Source organism: Coloeus monedula (assembly GCF_965178545.1).
Source record: "Coloeus monedula genome assembly, chromosome: 5".
In the NCBI taxonomy this organism is placed as follows: domain Eukaryota; kingdom Metazoa; phylum Chordata; class Aves; order Passeriformes; family Corvidae; genus Coloeus; species Coloeus monedula.
In genome coordinates, this window is record NC_138785.1 from 36,678,229 (window position 1) to 36,695,639 (window position 17,411).

The 17,411-nt window shown below is 35.9% G+C and overlaps 1 protein-coding gene across 10 annotated transcripts in view; it reads left to right on the forward strand.

Annotated features, from left to right (window-relative positions):
* The window catches only part of PALLD (palladin, cytoskeletal associated protein), a 190,328-nt gene that overhangs the window by 129,440 nt on the left and 43,477 nt on the right, over nucleotides 1-17,411 (forward strand). Inside the window, exon 1 of one of the 10 annotated variants that reach the window (XM_082281944.1) lies at nucleotides 14,003-14,061. The exons of the other annotated variants lie outside the window; for them this stretch is intronic. The gene's annotated coding sequence lies outside the window, so the exon portion shown is untranslated. Of the gene's footprint in view, nucleotides 1-14,002; nucleotides 14,062-17,411 lie in introns of those variants that run through there. 10 annotated transcript variants of the gene reach the window in all.

The window sequence follows — 17,411 nt, forward strand, 5'->3', positions numbered from 1 at the left end:
TGTGTTTGAAGGTTTCAGGAGGGCAACCTAATTTATGGCTATTTTTGTTTTGACCCAAGATCTAGTGAAATTTTTAGTACAGGTGAGGCTTTGAAAATCCCAGAGGTGATCATAATATTTTTTGGATGGGGTGTTTTCATGCAGTCTGTGTTTGTGTGTGATTTGTGTTTCCTGTTAAAACTTTTAGGGAATTAAACGAAGGCATGAGTTACTTGGTATTGTGTTACTGATGGTGACCCCGTTGCAAGATGATGCCATTTATTTCTGTGCAAATCTGAAGTGCTTAAAACCAGAATTACATAAAGAATATTTAAAGGGAATATTGATATCCACACCTACAGAGGTGTTGGTACATATCAACAAATGTCTTTCAGACATTTTCATTAAAAGACTGCCTAGGTTTCAGAAGTGTTTGTCAGTATTGCTCAGCTGACAAGCTACCAGACTGTGTATTTTTCTTTATAAACTGCCGATTATTTTCTTTTCCACAGCACTCATCTTCTTCATCTGACATGGCCAAATTCTATTCTTTTTCTGTTTCTAATGCTACCTGATCATTTTCATATAGCCATAGCAACTCTCACATGCCTGAGTTCAGTGTCCGTGCCAAATAATGCTTATTTTTTCACATATAACATTTGTAGGCATTTTTTTCAGGCAGTAAATAGATTGCCATAAGGCTTGGCTGTGCTCTAGGATAAAGTCTTGATTTCCTTTAAAACTTCATCGTTTTTCTATCTTTCTAAAGATCTGGAGATCTGTATGTAATGTAAAAAAGAGGGACACCTCTTCTGTCAGTGTCTGTAGGCATATGAAATCCAATTTATAAGGTGAGACTATGGAAGTTCACACTGTATTGAAAGTACATTATGTTGTCTTATGAGTCTCTAGGATGTTACATGTGGTTTCCATTCTTTTATCTTTAGTGACTTGTGGAGTTTCTGCTAGAGATTTTGCAGTTATTAACTGTTTAATATTTTCTTAAGTGGTTCATCAGGAACTTCTGGAAAATGATTGCTTCTGTTTTCTGCTTTGTATTAAAATACCTAAGCCTTTTTTTTTTCTTTTTTTTCTTTTTTTTCTTTTTTTTTTGTTTTTTGTTTTTAAGAAAGAGAAAGAAAATTTCGTATCATTTGTATTTCAGAAATACTTATGCTTAGACACTGCTTTCATAGATACGCAACTGAATTAGATGACTGTTGCATGCACATTTTCCACATAGATGGAGAGAAAAAAGGAGTGTCTGTGAAGATAAAATCAAAATGTTATGTCAACATTTTCTTATACAAAGGATGAACTTCCAGCTATTGACTCTGAGGTTACATCTATAGTTGTCTCTGATCCATAAACCACAGTAACTTTAAGTGTTTCTCTGATTTCAGAAATAAAAATTATACACTGATTCTAAAACTCTAGGTTCCCATGTCCCCATCCTTTTAAAAGTTAGTGGTCTTGTTGATGGATAGATAAAAAAGAGACAATTAATATAAATAATGAAATTTATCAGAATCACATGAAATACCCAGAAAAAGGAGCAGGAGGCCCAGAATCAGGATCTCTGCCATGTTTCCCTTGCTCTCCTACCAACTGTATGGCTACCATCAGCAAGCAGCTGCAAGCAACACGTCAGCCTTCTCTGCAGCCCTAGCTGGAACATACTGCACCAATCTAGTCTTGATGTCAAAGGCACGTCATGTGGTGTGCGGACCAGCACGCAGTGGAACCATGCCCAGCATGGTGAGGCTCAGCACTGACCGCATGCATTGCACTTACCCCAAGATCAAGGACTTGGCTTTCAACTCTGAGGAATCTTTTAAGGAGGGAAGAAGTTTGCTTTTTGGAGCACTGGTACTTTAAAGGAGCAGAGGTTTGTGGTTGTCTAAGCTTCAGCATATTGAGCTGGTGTGTGATACCTCACTGGAAGTTTTCTTCAGCAAACAATGCCAGGGATTCTGTAAGATCACAGAAGTATCACGAGATTTAGACCTCAGAAACACACACACACAAGTTGTGGATGTTCTGTTTGTTACAGGCTGCAGTAACAAATTAGGGTATTAACATGTGAGCACAAATGTTATGAATTAGTTTCAGGTTCTTTTGCTATCCAGGTCTTGAGATGAAGTAAGCCATTTGTGCACTTCTTAAACAGATCTGATTATTATCTGTGGGCCTGGCTCTGTGTGGTGAAACGTTTGGTTCGGAAAAAGTATTGATACATTTAATGTTAGATTTAACGTGTTTTACTAAAAGGCAATAAAGTATCTCTGGTTTCATCCTCTTCTGGCTGCGGTTTTCTCCTTCTGCAAGCTGCCCAACAGGGCTATTGCATCCTCACTTTTAACAGTCTTTGAAACTGTTTTGTAACTTTGTAAAGTTAACATTCCTGTTGGGTACAAACTTTGGATTTTTTTGTGGTAGACTGTAGCTAGAAAAGAGGAGTGACCTAGGGACAGTTAATTATAATAAATTACAAGAAAGCTCTGTTGACCACCGAGGGCTAATGGTCGGTTTGTAACTAAAACACAGCACTCACATTATGTCCTTTTTTGGATTAAGAAGACAGATGTTTGTGCTTCAAGCATTACTGTCTACAAATGCAAGAGACAGGCCCTGTTTACTGAGTGAATTCTTGCAAGAGTACTGAATTAGAGGAACTGTTTGCAATGCTAATATTTGAAGGAACACGCTCATTGATAAAGAGCAGAACAGAATAGAAGTGGAATGCTTTTAAGCAGGAAGCTGATCGGCAGTAGATGAAAGCTGGAGGAGTTGAGTGAATTTGTATGAACATACAGAGCTCTGAGATGCCCAATATTTTTGCTAAGTAACCTCTCTTTTCTCCAAAAAGATTTATTATGTCTGTCAGAATTTCCAATACTGGCAGATCAAAGTTGATTATGAGGAGTAGTAGAGTATTGACTAATCAGAGTACAACTGGGATGTTTGGGAGAGATTTGTAAAACATGTGAATAGTACCTTTCTAATTAATGGAAATCCCAGGGCCCCATATACAGAGTGATACAAGACAGAAGCTGCTTTTCGGAGAGATTAAAATTTTCACAAGTTCATAACTAAATAATACTTAACTTCGCTTCTGAGTTGTGGAAATTCTCTCTGTCATCATTGATGGTCTTTTTGATAGAGGTAGAATCATGGAAATTTACTGTCAAGCTCCCAAGTTACCAATGTTAATCTCTGTGGTTGGTTTTTGAAATTATTCTCAAATGCTTCTTCTATTTAATTACCTCAGATTCCTCAAAAGCTGTTATAGGTTGTTCACTGTTCTATGTGAATTTGAAAATGTCTTTGTCAAGAGTCACTTACAAAGGAAAGAAGATACTAATATGATTAGTTTCTCAATTAATTGCCCTTCATTTTGAAAATTTTAGGATTTGCTAAAATCACTGAGCACCGGTGAAGTTTATGGAAAAATTTAAGCTAAGTAACTGCAAGATGCTGCATTAAGGACAGCAAAGAGGTAGTGACATAGTTTTTTGGATGCTGGGGGACATGAAAAATGTATTTTCCTTACTGAGAAGCAGTTTAATGTTTCAGAGCTTTCCTTGGACACTCTTAGATGTATCCATTCAGGTCTAAATTAATTGTTTGTCCTGTAAATTGCTGAATGTGCCTAATATTCTTATTATCTGTTATCAGGTCTTGCCCTGCACAGACTCCTGTCATGTGAGAATTGCACGATTGGCATGTTGTGTGGACAGGAACATGTTTAAACTAAACGCATGGTTTTGGTTTAATGAAACCATTTCTGGGCCTTTTTTCAGAAAGTATTATTAGTTTTGCTATTATAATAGTATATATTTTTCAGTGTTTTTGAATAATTGTCTTTCTACTCAAATTCTCATTGAGGTGCTAACTCTTAAGATTTATCTGTGGCATGTCTGGATTTTTTGTTCCCCAGTAAAATAAGGCTTACATTTACTGTTGATGAATTTACACACTGGCCTAAATACTGAAAAATATGTAAGTCATCAGAAATAATGGTGTTGTACATCATATTCAGGGTAAGTCAGGCAATGGCTGGGGATGACTCAAAGTTATAAAATCTTTAGGAAGTGTCAGGTTTACTTAGTTGTGTTACATTACCCTAAACTTTGCTGTTTCTGTTCTGTAATATGTGCACCAAAGTAGTTTGGAACACCTGTTGTGGTAGGAGTATTTTTCTGATATGATTTGACCTCTATAATTTCACCAGCCCAACTGCTTCCTTCAGCTCTAGTTTCATGTATCCTAGCCAAAACAGAGGGAAGAGCGACATTTCTAAACTGCAGGTGAAAAGTACAGCATAGAATTAGTACAACTGGTTGCTAAGCCAAAGTTAACTAAGTGATCATTAGGTGGTATTGAAGGAGATACTTTCTGATTTATACATTTCTAGATATTTTAAACTGTTACTCAACTGTTGTTTCTTCTGAGACTTCATTGTGTGAGCTTTCTTAATATTGCATAGAAAAGACCTTTAAGATCATCGAATCCAACCATTAACCCAGCACCACACCACCATGTTCACCATTAAACCATGTCCTCAGGTGTCATATCCACACATTTTTTGAACACTTCCAGTGGTGCCTCCACCACTTCTGGGCAGCCTATTCCAATTTACAGCTTGTAAGAGTGATATATTATTGCCTTTACCTTGGTTATTTAACAAAAAAGTTCTCCTGAGCTCGTGAGGAATTCTGCCATACCACCTAGTAGGAAGGTTTTTCTGTTCCAATTTTTGAAGCAGATTATGTCATTCATCACTGTTCTTTAGATTACCTGGATTTGTATGCCATGGTAAGGCTTCTCTGTGATCTGAGTATTTAATTAACACTTGTAAAAAAATCCAGAGTGACACCAGAGACACGGAGTTAATATCTACCAAAAAATACTCATACTCCTTTATATATATATATATATATATATATATATATATATATCTTGTCTATGGATGTCTTCCAGGCACAAAAGAAAGATTTCTCCATTTTCACTGTTTAAATATGCTAATAAAGGTTGATGCAAAAGGTAGCATATTCAGACTTTGTAACAGGTTTTCTGGGAAAAGCATGGAGATTGATTCACTTCAGTCACACTACCAAATGCTGATCAGGTGCTTTCCATTTCTGTTACTACTGATAGGACTTAACCTGTGACCTGGGTATGAAACTTTCACATCTCCCAAGAATTTCTCTGCCATTTAAGTAACAGCAAATTACTGAGATACTTAATTCTATTAAAAAAAAAAATTACTCCTAGAGAAAAAACTGATTTTTTTTAACAATGTATTTCAATACATGGATAAATTTTTAAACATAAATTTTCAAATTTGCTTGAATTAAGTTAAATTCATATGAAAGTTACCTGATTTTCAGAGTTAATAATTACTGTTGCTCCTGTTGGTTTCAAAGGTATGTCTGTGTGTCTGAACACACAGGCTACTGGTCTGAATTCCTGAATTCATTTACACAAGTTAGGAAAGCAGTTGTAGCTTGATTTTTCTGTGATAAAAAGATGATGGATTCAACATGTATGTGGCCAGCTAGCATATCAGTTGTGGTTGCTGTATATATTAGGATAACTTGCATAATAATAGTGGTGGGATGGATGAGTGAGAGACTTGCAGTTGATTTTTTTCCATTACAGCTAATTTTAGCAGATGTTTTCTCTGATTCTAAAATGACAGAGCAACACAGTATGACAGTTGAAAGTTAACATGTTGAGTTACAACAACTTACTTAGCAGGAACTCTGTTGTCCAGTCAGCAGGTTTTGGTGAAGTTTTATTGTAATAAGATTCAATTAATATTAAATAAATATAGGTGCCACATTGTTTTCAATTTTGTTTTGAGTTTAACTTCATTCATCTGCTTTTCTTCTCAAAATTAGGCATTAGTTGAAATTACTGCTAAAATCATTGTTTAAAAAATGAACATTGGCTGATGCTAATAATTCTAATATTGTTTTAGAAAAAAGAAAACCTAATTATGGAGTAGGTAGCCAATTAATGGGTCAGCAAAAATACACAAAGATGAAACTGGTCAAGTGAATATCTTTGTCATTCATGCAATCAAGTCTTAAGATACATGTCCACCTTTTTGGGCCTGTGTTGTATTCTTGGTAAGAGTGTGTTAATATTGCACAAATACCCCTATTTGAAATCTTTAGATAGTTCTAGCAATGGAGGTGACATTTTCTCGAATTATTCTTTGGGCACATTAACCAGTTAGAAATTACTTTTCTCTTGTTGTAAACTAAACGTTGGCTTTACCTCCATTAAAGACTTCATTCATTTCTGGGGCTGTTGAATTAAAAATACTTACATGAAATAAAACTTCAACATCTTATTTGGTCATTGCCATTCAGAAGTAAACAGCAAAGTCATCCATAGAAGAATGGATATGGAAGTTTGTTCTAGTCCCTCACAATTATCAACTAAAGATATGGCTTTGCAAATCCTGCCTTGGCAGTGTGAGCTATGAGATGTCCAGCTTTCAGATGTTTGTTCCTGGACAAGCACCACTTTTCTGTTGCACCAGCAGAACCCTTCAGGTGGCTGCTCTTTAGTCTGAAGGAGTGAACAGGCTCAGGATTTTAAAAAGCCAAACAAACAAACAAAAGAACCCATCACCCAAAACCAAGCCACAAAAAACCCAACCAACAGACAAAACCATCAATTTACCCAATGCTACATTGACTTTCAACTTTTAATTTGCTTGCCCTTTCTGCTAGGGTCCTGAGCTGTTATGCTATCACAAGTGGAAGTGAAAGAACAGTGTCGAGCGTAAGAAGTATTTAGGGATGTCTTACTGACTAAGGGGGACAGGGGATTCATGGTATTGTAAGACCAGGTGGTTAAGTGAGAGCAATCACAGTGATATTCAGTGTAGTCCAGCTTGCATTTATTTTTTCCATACCTTTACTAGATTAGTATTTTCTTTACTGAGAGCCGCTGATGTAAACATGGCAACAATTACTGTAAATTTTTAAAGATTGCTGCACAGCTGCAACTAAAAGCAGTAGGAGCCACTCAACGAACTTCTCTCAAACTTTTTTGGAAAAGCAGAGGACAAAATGACCTACCGTGACTTTTTGTACTGTGGTAAATAGAGTTTTGTGTTTATGTGTGTCTGTGTGACAGTGCCTAAATAAATTATGTTCTCAATAAAATTCCATGCCAGCAAATACGGCATGCAGACTTGAAGGGGGAGTTGGATTACTGCTCGGCAAGATGCACATTAGAAATACAATAACCAGAATTTATGTTTACATTAATTACAACATGAATATAAATTTCTCTGGGCTCTTTTCTTCTTCGTGTACACTATGGATTGCTTTTCGTCTCCAATAAAGACTAGCAGTCTCAGTAATGGATGAGAAAATTTGAGTGCAAGTACTTTTCTTTTTCTCTTTTGTAGGTCCACTGGGTTCTGCTCCACATATAATTTATTTTCATTGTGTAGAGTGAAGAAGTTCTATTGTTTTTGGTGAAAAGCTCAACCTATGTGGGTGGCAACGTCTGTCTCTTAGTAAATAAATATCATATAATATTTTACAATAATTAACTAATTTCGTCAAAATAACGTCATACTGAAGATGAGGGACTATACTGATGGTACCACAAAATAGGAGGTTCTGTCTTTTTGAGGAACACAAAGAGTAAGCAGCAAATGAAACTGTAATAGATGCTTGTGTCTCTATGCGATTTATATCTCCTGGACTAGGCCTCTGTTTTTAGTCTGTTGGTTTCTAGAGGATCTCCTGAATCTACAGAAGTAGCGTCATAGGAATTAGAAGGTTATCCTTTGCTTTTTACTGGAATTATGTACATTTTACACATCTCTTTTCTTAGACATTATGCAACTCCCTTGCTCTGTGGTTGGTGACATTTAAAAGGTGGTTTTCACTAGAGAGTTTCTTTTCCATGTTGTGCCGGGAGATCCAGCTCTATGTTCTAGTCCTTTGCTGCTAACTGCTGGCCTTATATGATGATCCTCACTGAAGGGTTTGTGGACACTTCTGAGTGTTTAAAGCAAGATGTTAAGTTGCAGAGAGGTTTCCTATTAAGGAAAAGTGATGTAATGTCAGTGGAGCACTGCCAACTTCTGTCTGCTCATTTTATTTATATTAGCTGCATACCAAAGAAAATGCTCCATAAAACACGAGTGCTCCTTGCTATATTTAGCCAAGCTAATATACTAATACCAGGAGATTATGTTTATATGCAATTGAAAGAATTATAAAAAGATTTGGGGACATCTTACAGAAATAAAACAAGTTTAACTTGGGAAGAGTAAATGCTAGATTTGCTCCAGGTGCATAAAAAGATTCTACGGTATTTTTTTTTAACATTTATACTTGCAAGATATATATTTCTCTGCTGAAAAACATTGTTTAACATTTTAATTGAACTATTTTGCCGATTGTTTAGGGAACATAAAGTAAAAGGAAGTTAATTACATTGATCTGAGCTTTTTTAGCCTAAGAAATTCAGATGTCTCACCAATTAACCAATTGGCAAGATTGGTGTGATTAAAACCAGTATTGCCGTTCCTGTTCCAGTCTGATCTTCTGGTCTGAAATGTTCACATTCATCTTTATACAGAATATAGTGCAATACTGTGCTTTTTTGGCAGTGTTTAAAATCAGTTTGGCATATCTTTGTTCATCACCTTCTCTGACTTTCTTTAGGACTACTTTTTAAGTGAGTAAATGAGTCTCCTTTTAAATTAGTAGATTTTTTTCCCCCCTGGCTTGTGTTCAACTCTTTGTTCTACAGCTGATGGTGTTGATAAATAATCACAAGATTTCTTCCTGACTCTTAACAGTGTTACTTCATAATGCTGTTAAACCATTTGACCTTTTCTATTAATTCTACTCCTACATGGTGACACTAGCTGGGTGTGGTAATGTTGGAACTATGGATCCTCCCTGATACTAATTCCACCTAAAAGAATATTCCCCATTGAGAGTAGCTGAGTACGTTTGTTAACTGATAAATAAGAGCTGTCATACTAGTTAACTAACTTATAATGTAAATGAAAAAAAAAGATACTTTAATTAAATGCTAAGTCTAGTGTGACTATGAAACCATGTGATGTATTATGAGTTCTTCAGTTATCTCATGAGCTACTAAGTTGTGGGCAGGGGAAAGAATTTTGGGTAATGTTATTCTAATTGCATTACTGAGGATGCATTGAACATTTTATGTGTTTTCTGCTCAAATCTGAGTTGCTTGTCTTCATTTTGAAGCCTGTGGTTTATTGGGATGACTCCTAAAGATGCTCTTTAAGAGAGCCTTCATACAGTCTGACATTTAGCATCAAATTTACACACTCTGAACTGCACTCTGGAGGTTTCACTGACTCTCTAGGAGGCTGTACTACTAGTAATGTAAGTGAGATGCCATAGAGGAGTGATGAGAACATTTGCCTATGTATCTCCTTTTGACTAGAAGAATTAGAGCAACATGATATCAAACTGAAGTGCTGTAAGGCCAGTAGAAAAAGGCAAAGGATCTTTTAGTCATATCACAAATCAAGTATTACTGTTTTACACATCTGGAGCTTGTTTTGGAATATAAAGCTATGTCATATATAGAAGATTTGAAAATGATTGCGAGATTCTGTTACTATTTCCAAGTAAGCAGTTCTTTTCTCATTCAATCTGAGTGATTCATTGGGGAAGTAGATCATGCTGCTAAAAATCATGAGAAAAAATTTTGAGTCAACCAAGGGTCGAAAAACATTTCCTGCAATTATGAATTATGTGAAACTAGGACTTTTGCCTTACTGATTCCTCTTAATTTCGAATGTAAGATTTTAAACAGTCGACAAATTTAAACCAAACAAAAAATCTTGAATCATGATATGCCATTTCTAGTTTTAGGCTCTTGAGGGCAAATGTTCTCCCTTGTGTAGAAGATCAGACATAACTCATCTGTGAAGTATTGCCTGGACAGCGTGCAGCAAGAATTATGTGCTATCATTTCTTGCTTAGCAAAGTTTGTTTCCCCATTTTTTAAACTAAGGCCTGGTGGATTACTGATTATTTAAGTAACTTTAATATTGAAGTCTTGAAATTAATTTGGAAAACTGCAGTCTCTGAAGGTTTACGAAATGACCAAAAAATGGACGGCTTCAAACAACATTGCCTTTAGGGCGTGAGAATGTAATTAGTGTGGTAAGTCTGAGTGCATGGACTTGTTACAGTTTTGGCATGAGAAAAAGGATGACTGTAGGGGAATGTGCTTATTTTCCTGCAAACAAAAATACTAAGCAGCAAAGTCATTCTGCAAATCACGGTGCTGACTTTCCCTGGTATATACCACAACTAGTTGGAGAACTTAAATGTCCTTGCCTTATTTTGTACCTTTATGATGAAAACTACTATATTTTTAAATGCTTTCTGGTTTCTCTAGCTTTTTGGCTTTTTAATTATTCATTTTTCTGCAGTAAGTGATTATCATATTTTATATGAATTGTCTAATCAACTAGCTGACCTCAAATCATCCTAATGCTTTTGTTACTGTGTACCCTTTTGTTCAGTGCTGTGCTAGAGGTTTCTACCTGTAATAGAATAGGAATAGGAGGATCCTTCAAGTGAGAAACAGGATCAATGTACTGTGTAAATTTTATCTGTGGCTACGGAGTAGCTTAAGTAAACTGGCCCAGAGACACAAGGATCGTGCAGGTTCTAACACCTGGAATAACTTTCCTTGAGTTCACAGTAGAAAACTGTAGTATATGAGGTTATTTTACACCAGTGTTTTCCAGAGCATGAAGCATGGTTTTCCAGAGAAGCTAGCATATGTAGTGGGGTAGAAGGTAAAGTCATGAATTGTGGTATCGTACACCCTGGGTGGGTCTTCCGAAGCTCCCAGGGGGTGGTGGAAATGTGCTGGTAGCCCAAGGGATGAGGCAGGGAGACAGATGAGAAGGCAGACCAGCATTATACCACAATCTGCTCAACTGCTGAGTGGAAACTCATAGTGAATACAGGAAGAACAGTATGATCCATGCTGATGCTGACTTTAGTGCTACCAATTTTGGTACTGTCAATATCCCTCTGTCTTTGAAGTAACCTGGAAGTACAAAATTACATATTTTGTATGGAACTGTTGGTTGTTTATCAAAGCACAGCCTGATTTTTCTTTTTCTCTATCTCAGCTCTTTTTTGAGGTAAATGATACTTGGAGTCCAAGCTGTTGTGATACTTGTAGAGAAGGTTTACACTCAATTAGTGTTGACTTCATTGTGAAAGATAGGTACTGCTACTTTCACATCTTGTTAGCACTTAGAGTGATGGAAACAAAGCATGGATTGTTTTTTTAATTTCAGTTTACTAACAGTGATTTACCAATAGTTTCCAAATGTAATTTAAGTACTCTAGTCATGTTAAGGAAACAATTCATATATAGAATCATGTAAGAGTTTGGGTTGGAGGGGACCTTAAAGAACATCTAGTTCAAACCTTCCTCCTGTAGGCAAGGAACATGGGCAGGAATAAAGTGCACATACAATTCAATGTAAAAACCTTTTTCAATGGGGACAATAAGGACAAAACAAACCACTGTTGGTCAAGATAAACCAAATTGCTTTATAAATATTTATTGCTTTATAAATATTCCTTTATTGTAGGAATAGGTAAACCACTCTTCTTGTCAACCATTCTGGAATGTTAATTTTAACATAAATCTTACCGTAATAAATACGGAAAAATATGAACCCTTATATCAGACAAGAGCTATTTCTAATATTGTTTCTTTGAGAGTGTCCAACTCCAGGCTAAGAAGGTGCATGAGTCATCAAAATAATGAGTTCATGAAGAGAGAATCTTCATAATTGTCAGACAAAATTGTTTTAAATCCTGAGAAATACACTTTGTAACTAGCTTTTCACAAACTACTCTGTGATCACACTGAAGACAAAAAAAGACATGTTTGTTTTGTCTGGGAGGTTTTTACTGCGAGGCAGATGGGAGAAGTGGAATTAATTGATTTCTAGAGGTCAGCTGCAGGCAATCAAATAGGAAAATCTGTACTACAACATAGAAATAGTAAAAATGCTGACTAGGGTAGGTTAGTGCATTGTCTCTGAATATGTAAATGTTAAATAATATGCAAGATACCCTATATTTTATATGTATTACATATCAGTTTGTTGTACACTTCGAAAGTGTAAAGAAATCCTATAAAGAAATTCCCATAAATCAAATAAATTAATTTTCAGCATATTGTTTAGAAAGAGATGTGCCTGGCTTACCAGAAATTGACACACAAAATATAAAGCCAGAACCTCTTGCGATATACACACTTACTTTTCAAAGCCTCTTAGATTGTATGGTTTGCCCAGATGGTAGTTTATACATCTGCTCTGTGACTATAGCCTACATTAGCAAATAGTACACAGAAATAAGGATGGCTCCATAGAGTGAAGAAACATGCTGAGGGCATGGTATCTACACATTTCAGGGTCAGTGAGTTTGGGGTGTTGGTTTTTCATTTTGAACTAGCTCTAGTATGTTCCATGGACTGATGCTCATTAGTGGCTTAGCTCATTTCATCTGATAGGAAAGCAGTTCATGTTCTCGAGAAGCTTCTCATGGATGCAAACTGGAGAAAAAGAAAGTGGGAAGCAGTTGGAAATTTGCTTTAAAAGCACATTTTTGACCCAAGTGAAAATCCAAATGCAGATGTGTCCTTACTGTTCCCTTAGGAAGTGCAGGTTCCTTGGTTTTGGCTAGTCACCATGTTGCTCACAATTTTATTTGGGAAAAAATGAAACGTAGTCCTTCCTTTTGTTTTCTCTGTATGAGAAGACTGACTGCTTTCACTGAGAGCTAAGCAAGACTCAAAACAGTTTTAGAGAAGGGTCCAGCCACTCATACTCATTGCACAGTATTTGTCTATAACAAGTGTTTATCATTACACGTTTGCCTGTAAAATTCCTTCTTTTTTATGTGATTATATATCACTTAAGGTGCAGCTTAATTCAGAGAAGTCCTTACTATACGTCTCCCATACTCAAGGTTGTGTGCTATACTAAAAAAACAAATAGTACTTGAAGTGAATCATCTTTCTGGAATGTATTTTCACTCAAAAGTACCAAAGAAATTATTTGCTCTGTCATTTATACATAAGATATTCCATTTAAGCTTTCCAGAACAATATATTGTAAACTCAGCTAGCAGTTAAAAAGGAATAAATTCTCACCATTGCATCACTATATCTATTCACAAGGAAAATTCTATTTAAAATTATGTGTTGCCATTGCAAGAAGCTCATTCAGGTTGTATGTCAGTGTCCAAATTTGTGTAACACCAGTATACATTGTTTCTCTTTGTGATGACAAATGGGGATGTAGTTAGTACTGGTCAGATCTGTTCAATTGTTCAGGAGCATAGTATATTCTGACTACTTAAAAGCAGGTTTTGACTGCAGTGATCTCTGTGTACTGTATGTGGATTTTGCCTTTGCTTAGTAATCCTGCTGAAAGGTTTCAATTTTTTTTTTCTGTTTTAACCAAGCAATGGGGAAATTATGTTTATAATGCCCTTGTAATAAGTAGCAGCTCTTCAAATCTGAGGGTGCTTTAGCAACATTTTGGCTATCATAATTTTTGTTTTCTCTTTTCTACATCAGGGAAGATGACTCTTAAAAACAAACAAACAAACAAATTCAACCTCCAAACTCACACTTCCGACGTACATGTCTGGCTAGATAAGCAGTGACAGTGCCCTGTAAACTATTTATTTTTAGGGATATAGCATCTTCTCCTGTATCAAGCTTAGGATATAATTATGTTAGGATTGTATTGGTTGAATAAATGTCACAAAAGTTGTGAGCAATGCTGCAATGTTATTTTCAGTTTCTAGTGCTCCTGACAACTAGGCTGAAAGATTATTACTGTCTTTAGCAGTTGATCTTGCTTCCTGATGCTCCTCCTCCTTCCATAAAAGTCTGTGTATGTTGTTGAGGAGGTTATTTTTGTGTGCACAGAAGGACTTCAGGAAGAATGGTATAGCACTAAACCTTTATGGCATTAAGATGGAGCTGACACCTAAAGTAAGTCTGTCATATTGTTGTAATGGAAGAATTGCAGAAGTATATAATTATTTCACATAAATACCTGTTCTTATGTATTTATTTCCTTTTCAGTTGTTCCTTTTCATATGGTGGTTTAAGAGTAGGGTACCTCCACTGAGTTTCAGTAACATAAACTACTGATGTGTCAGCTGGTAATATCCCAGCTTTACACGAGGCATCTACCTGCTCAAATGTCAGAACTGTTTGTGAATACAGAATAGCTAAGAAAAGGCCCTACATTTTAGGTTTTAAAGCTACCTTAGTTTTTTGAGTGTTTTTAATAGAGAGTTGAAATTTTAATTTTCTTTAAAAACACATTGAGAGCAGCTGTGTATTCCCTTTAATGTCAGGACATCCAGTAGCTACTCAGTTTTTTCCCTTTTTAATATATTATCCATTCTTCCTCACAAAAGTATCTATTTTGATAGTACAAAGCAGTCATCTTTATATGTAACGCAAAGAACACACTTGACAGATACTGGAATGTTAATAAGCCCACTGCAACAGTTGTGGAGTAGGAATAAAAAAAAGCAAACCTCCTAACTTTGGTCAGTGGTAGATGAAATGTAATGATTTGTAGAGCATCTTGTTAATCAAATATATTAAATTTAAAATAAATAGGTAAATTTTTAAAAAGACATTTGTGCATGGGCTGTTTCAATGAGAAAATGTATTGTACTACATCTTTTTCTTCTGTTCACTTTTGATTTTAGGCTAGCACAGTTTTTCATACTTTGATTTCTTTTTTTTCTCCCCATATTTTCTTTGAATATATACCAGTCAGCACAGAACATAACCTTCTACATAGAATAGCATAACCAGAGGCAGAAGACCTATTTTCCTGTTTGCAGGCCAGTTCATTCCTGCATTCCAAGCAGTGATTTCCTACTTGGGCCGATTCAGCTGTTGATTGGAACCTGTATTGTAATTAATGTCTCAGTACAATTTACCTCTTAATAACATGACACTTTTAGCTTCCTTTATCAGTAAAACCTGTTACCTGTATAATATTTTAACTGTTATGTCTATCACTGGATAGCCCGTGCACCAGTTGTGCAGCACAATTGAATTCCCAAGCCAGACAGATTTTTGCCTACCAGACCAATTCCTATGATCTAACCTTACCAGAGATATGACGTTTAGCATTTTTGCTAAAGCTGTATTGTATCTTTATGACTTCTGGGAACAATGAATGTGCACAAGAGCACCATTTCCTCTCTTTCTGTACCAAAGCTAAATGTGTTATCTCACTGATGCATGTTTTGAAAAATGTCCCTGCAGTGGTATTGAGGGGTAAAAAATGGTTCCTGTCTCTAAAAGAATGGCTTGTGTTTACTGAATACTGGCACTATCTCTACTGTTGGTTTCCTTAGCACAGAAATTATCTTGATGTGTTTGACAGATAATCAAACCAGAGTGGAAAATGGGCACAGCTACAACTGCCATTTTTTTGGATGGATAGAAAAGTTTTTAACAGCCAAATTACAGCAGGACTTCCTTACAAGAGAGTTCACAAACACTGCAGATGGTTTATACCTCTCACCAGTGTGTATGCAGTTCCTTAGATGAAAAGTTAAGCTAAGCTTCACAGTGTGCTCATAACACAGACCCTGTGTTAGTTCTTACACAGTACTTCTTCTTCTTCTAGGAGTGTGTTAGGTTACAGTGAAACTAATTATAAATGTTCTTGTATATTAACCTGAAATACGGAAAATATTTGTGTGAATCTGCATTTTCAGATTGTTAAGCTTTGAAGGGAAAGTAATAAAAATGTTAAAGGGTTGCAGCTGCTGGAGATTCTAGTTATAGTTCTCCAGTTATTCAGCATGAGGTTTAAATTGTAATGACAACCTGCATACTCTCAGTAATGTGTCACTGTAGACAAAATATACCTCTGAGTATTTTCAGACTAGAACCCAAACTGATGCTGGTTTCTGCATGTTGTTGTTGTCATTCCCCCTATCCTGTCCCCTCCATCACCTGCCTAGCCCCCATTTTTATTTTAACTGATAATTCTAGTCTTACATAAATATGAATCTTTGCAGCATTTAAAGCAGTCCACAATTTTTTTTTCACAATATAAGGGACTGTTCAGCCTCATAAAACCTGAAGCTTGTCTAAATGTGTTTGTATTGATACAGCCTGGAGGCTGTCTGTGTGTTGGATACATAGTAGTTTTTGTTAAAAGAGGCAGCTATTCTCCCTTTACTTCACATTCTTGCTTTGACATATGTGTATGTTTTTAACATTTCTAAAACTAAGCAAACATTTCTTCAGTGGATAGTTCAGTTGGAATTACTTTTGTATTCTCAGCATTTCTTTTCAGTACCAGCTGTTAATTAATTCACTGGTAGATTAAGTTAGGTTTGGGGTTGGTTTTTTTTTTCATTTTTAACAACTCTCAATCATTGATAAGTTTGGTGGAAAACCTTAAATTATTTTGTCAAGAGCAGAATTCCAGATATCAGTGATTACTGTCACAGTACCGTTTATATCGGTAAAATACAAACGTTGTGCTTGTAGAAAGCAAATTAAGTGTCTTGAAGAGCTACCTTAAGAGCTACCTGGCAAGTCTGTCCTGCCAGCTGCTGGGAGCCATAGATGCAGAAGCAGGTATCCAGTTGGGCTGCCCAGGAGCTAGACAGATGTAAATATATGTGTTACACTCCAATTTTAATAAATTAACAAATTATTTTTAAAAAATCATCCTGGATTTTATTGTATGAATACCTAAGTTTAGAGATAAATACATCTAAATGTACACATATAAAAATACATCTATAGAGAGAGAGCTGCTGACGTGGAGCTCAGTGAGAGGAGCCCTTGCCATTTAATACAGCGTAATAGTGACTGTTTCCCTTTTGGTAGAGCTCTGGCTTAATTCCGAAGCAATAATATTGAGTTAGAAGCTTGATCTTCATTGGAAAGTAGAGTTCATGGAGGTGAGCAGTTGTTACCCCAAATATACAGAGATTTTCTGGTATTGTTTTTGAGTCTTAATTTAGAAAAATAGCTCAACCTTTTAAAGTTGTGCTCAATCCTGATTCTTTTTCATTTAAAATATTCCTGTACCTTCATTCCAGCGGTATGTTTTGTATCTTGCTGTAGAACTATACCATCTGTTTCTCAAAGAGCAGGTCACTGGTAGGATTGTGAAGGGGCCAGTCTGCTTTTGCTCAGGAATGACTTGAGACAGAAAGGATCTCATTATTCTTCCATACCTGAGATAAATAGGACTCTTTCTTTCAAACAGAAATTGCTTTTCTTTGTCTGCTTTCCATTTGCTCCTTTTCTTTTATTAAGATCAAGAGGGACAAAATTGGGAATTT